This window comes from Octopus bimaculoides, chromosome 20 (genome assembly GCF_001194135.2).
Source record: "Octopus bimaculoides isolate UCB-OBI-ISO-001 chromosome 20, ASM119413v2, whole genome shotgun sequence".
Lineage (NCBI taxonomy): Eukaryota > Metazoa > Mollusca > Cephalopoda > Octopoda > Octopodidae > Octopus > Octopus bimaculoides.
The window spans coordinates 4,799,647-4,804,580 of NC_069000.1; the positions used below are offsets into that span (position 1 = coordinate 4,799,647).

A 4,934-nucleotide genomic window follows, 5' to 3' on the forward strand; every position below is an offset into this window, starting at 1 on the left:
ATATATATATATATATATATATATATATATATATACATACATACATCATATACTAGCGTATACAATTCAATATAAATGAATATATTTGTCTAATTACCTCTGTGTATCCTGCCTAACGAATAACTATTTTAATTATTGCTGCAAATACTAATACACCGGAAATTTAGCGAAACTATGCGTAGCATATTAATGTTTCTGGTTATTAACTCTTTAACCCGGGTGTCTTAGCAACGGTTTCCGGGAGAAATAATATTCTAACTTAAAAGCATAAACGTTTATAATAATAATGAATTTAAGCTCGTTTTAAGATACATTAAACGATAAGGCTAAGCGAATTTTGGAACGTTAAGCAAGAAGTCGTTCAAATGTGACTTCTTAGTCACTGAAACACCTACTGTTTAGAGAGAGGATCGATTTTAATGCGATGTGAATATTGATTGCATATATTGAATGTTCTTTAGTCAAGCATGAAACTCGTCAATACCAGTGACAGAAAGTTTATAATATAAATGTCTCTCGTTCTAATAGTTCTGTAAATGGTTAACAATTAATGTATACTAACTCAGCAAAAGAGAAAATCGAGTCGTAAATTCATATTGGTTATAAAAACGAACCATAACGGAACCGGGAATTGTCTTGGACGACCACTCGTGCAGGCATTGGATATGGATGATGGTAGAATATTCTAAGCTGTAGTAGTAGTAGTAATAGTTGTTGTTGTAGTTCATGTTGTCCTTAGATTGTTACTGGTGAAAGTTTGTCCATTTTTTCTTCTCTTCTGCTGCTCTTTCTCTTCACTTAAATCTGTATCCTTCGTGTCTGTCAATGTGTCCCCCACCACCGGAAAAAGGAAAATATATCTAATCTGAAAATCAAGATAACTTGCGTGACGTTATTTAAAACTATATGTGAGTAATAGCTATCTGTGTATGATACTTAAGGTGAATATCTCGTGATAGGCAAATTTATTGTGGTGTTCGTTTAGAGATAACATCTGTTATGGACGTGCTTTATGTGCAACGCTGTTTTTATATTAAATCTAATACATCAATGATGGGTATTTCAATTTAAAATAACTTCTATTGCTTATAATATATAGATATGTATATTCCAATAATATCAAGTAGAATGGGGAAGACACGCATTAGACTCAAAATACATAGAAAAACTGCAACATTCAATTAATCATTCATTATTTGGTGTCAGAAATTGCGTCGCACTTACCGCAACCTTGTCACTGGCGTAGTTTTACTACAACACTGAGCTGCAAAGGAATTGTGTCAGTGACCAAATCGTAGAATATTCGACGAGACTTTTAATAAAAACATTGAGTGGAGATAATACTTTTTTTATGTGTTTTTGAATACCTAATGTGTCTTAGAAGCTGTAAGAACAAATAACATGTGCAATAACTGTACTTGGTTTAGTTGCAATATGCAATCATAGAACAAATAACACGTCGAATAACTGCACCTCTAAAATCTGGTATACTGCAGTATTGTACGATATATTAAAGAAAAAGTGTGCTCAGTTTATTTTATAGCAAGGACCAAATATACCGTTTGTGCTCAAGAGACTAAGTATAAAAGTGGTTAAGCCACCAGATTATGCCTTCATATTAATATGCAGTTAGACTTCGTGACTTTTTCTGTACTCTGTCCAAGCGGAAGCCCGCAACCTACAGCCTGGTTTTTAAAAAGGGTATCAGTATTGGACTTATGCGGTCACCTTGCTTAATATCACAATCCTCTCGTATCTTTGGTTACTTGTAGCGGATTCTGTGAACATTTGAGAAGGTTTTCCAGTCTGAGGATACATTCTCCTGTCTTTCTCCGTCTACCTGTCTCTGTCTCTGCCCTTCTCTCTTACTATCTCTCTCTGCAGTTATTTCCGACACCATGCTAAACATAAGGGACATAAGAGAAGGAACTTATGAAATACTGAAAATCGACTCTTCTTTATCAAATATGGAAGGTCGGATGTAATTCACCCACATCGCTATCAGTACGTAATTTCGATTTTCAAAGAGCAATAGAAATATACGTTGATTATAAAAGTGCATTTGGATTTACGAACACGCTATATCGGAATTTACATACATACATACATAAATACATACATACATACATACAAGCATGGATTAACACGTATATACGTACACACATACATAGATAAATAAGTACATATACATAAATATGTAGATTCATATATCGATAGATGTGTGTGCTTCTCTGCGTGTGAATGTGCATGTGAGTGTTTATGTAGATATGCATGTATATGTACATTACACACACACACACATAAATATATGTATATATATATATATATATATATATACACATATATACATAAATACATATATATATGTATATATATTTATATATATTTATACTCACACACACACACACACACATACACACACACACACACATATATATATATATATATATATATATATATATATATATATATATATATATATATATTATACCTACATACAAATACTCACACACACGTATGTCTGTAAATATGGCTTTCACCGAACGTAGAAAGTTCATGGAGTACAGAAATATGTACAGATCAATCTAGATATACACACAATAGGCACACATTGGTACATAGACATAGACAGGCCGATACATATATATATATATCACTAAGAGCTGTTGAGACTGCAATGGACACACACTTGTGTACACACATACGTACAACGGCACATGCATTTGTGTGTGTATATATATATATCTGTGTGTGTGTGTGTGTGTATAAATATGTATATAAACTTCTACTTGAAGTCTGCTTTAGTAACTCAACGTTTCTCTTTATACGTTAAAGAAAATTTATCCTAAAGAGACGCACAAATAACTCGCTCATTCTATTTCAAGTGTGAGAGAATTTAATATTGAATCGAATTTAGAAGTATAGTATGTTACCCAGTCGATGGAGTCCAATGCTCATGTAAAGAACTTATGGCGGTGTTTGAAAGAATAAAACATTATGCCTAAAGCTTCTTTCCTGACATAGCGAACATGTATCCGTATCGATCCTATCTTCAAAGGGTGATCGGTAATCCGGAATTGATTGTAGACAAATGACCAGTAGAACATAGAATTGGAGTTTATATAGAATAGAACTTTAAATGTATCGATAGAATAATGTTCATTCTTATCTTACGCAAAGTCAAGAAATTCGATAATTTTAAACATTACAAAGTCTGTCGTTTCTGTAATATCGAACATTTTGTTCAAAAATATATATATATTCCAGAATATGTAAATGGTAAAAATCAATAAAATGTCTCAATAAGAATTCAGACGAATTCGTTTCCACCATTCTCTCATTTGTTATCATGGCTTCGCGACAGATAAGAACTCCATCGAGTAAATATACGGTGAAATGCGTTCCAACCGTGACCAATTATTTTTATTTCATGAAAGCTCTCAGTTTATTTTGGTGGGTATGATGGAAAGTGTCAGCTGTCCACAGCCAGCAGACCAAAATGACACCTGTTTATTGATCATGCTTCAAGAACCTTTCGGACAGCACACCTGCAATTCCAACCAATGATGTTTTTTGTAGGTGTTCTATCTACACAGTTGTACTAATCCTTTTGAGCCATGTTGGTAATTGTGTATTGTTCCTATCTAGTGCACCAATTACTATTATTTTTATTATTATTATTATTATTATTATTATTATTATTATTATTATTATTATTATGAATAAATTCAAACAGCAAATTTTAACTGTTACTACGTTGTTTGAAGAAAAATGATGGACAATTTTGATTGATTTTCAAACCTTATTGGGTTCTCGATAATTGTTTTCTTACAACATGGACAGCTATTACAACTCTTCTCTCCTCAGAGCTGACTCTGTTTATTACATTCAGTTATTTGGATATATCTACGAGTTTTACGCTCACCAGATCAATACACGTATTTCTATGTTTATGTTTGTATGCTTTTCCGTATAAGCACGAGCTTATATTAGCAAGGATTGGAAATTGTTACATTGTAATGGAAATACGCAGCGATATCCGTATGCGAAAGAATTACCACCCGTTAACGCCAATAATCGCTTTGTATTTGTTATCTTACGTGTACAGGGAAAGACATCGGAGCCAGAGAAAGTATTAAGTTCAATATGATCCATTTAAAGCCCTCAGAGACCTGCTGCAGCATGGTCTCAGTCCAATGAAAGAAACCTGCAAAATGAAGAAAAAAGGAAAAGAATTAAGGATATGTAAATTATTATGTAATAAGCCAATAATGCTAATATTTGAGAGCAATTGCCAAAATGTATTAACGTTGAGTTGCCAATGCGTAAAACGAATAGCAAGAATTTCTCAGCGATATATTTAATTTATACCAATAAGATTCAGTTTGAAATTAGAAAATAAAGTAAAATGAATTTGAAATAATCTGCAATGAAATAAAATATAATAAAAATCCAAGAAAGGAATTTATAAGGAAACTAAGAAAAAAAATTGCTACAATGTGTGATGAAACCTTGTCACGGCTGTAAAAGAAGAATCTTATCTAAGAATTAATGATTTATTGAGAATCCAACCAACAGCATGGCGAACCATACTTGCAAGGAAACCGGAGAAATATAAAAAAACAACGAAAAAGAAAAAAGTATCGCAAAATAAAATAAATAAATACATAAATGAGCAGTATAAAATAAAATTATTTTCATAGTTTTGACTAACCTGCACAACTGCGGATATTAAACTGGGTGAGATGTTAGATTAGAAAATAATTAAGAATGTAGATACAATCTTGTTCAGAAAGTTGGCAGTAACTGAGCTCATTAGAATTGGCTTTAAGAAGAAAATTAAGAAAACTACTAATATATACATACATACAAAGAAACATGCATATAAATAATTGTATGCATATATATGTATATATATATATATATATATATAT

At 31.9% G+C, this 4,934-nt stretch overlaps 2 long non-coding RNA genes across 2 annotated transcripts in view; one reads left to right on the forward strand and one right to left on the reverse strand.

The window, feature by feature from the left end:
* Nucleotides 1-4,934, forward strand: part of LOC128250328 (uncharacterized) — a 389,962-nt gene that overhangs the window by 63,768 nt on the left and 321,260 nt on the right. The window lies entirely within an intron of this gene.
* Nucleotides 2,940-4,934, reverse strand: part of LOC128250327 (uncharacterized) — a 246,424-nt gene continuing 244,429 nt past the window's right edge. Inside the window, exon 6 of the long non-coding RNA XR_008266354.1 lies at nucleotides 2,940-4,207. This is a non-coding gene — a long non-coding RNA (uncharacterized LOC128250327). The remainder of the gene's footprint in view (nucleotides 4,208-4,934) is intronic.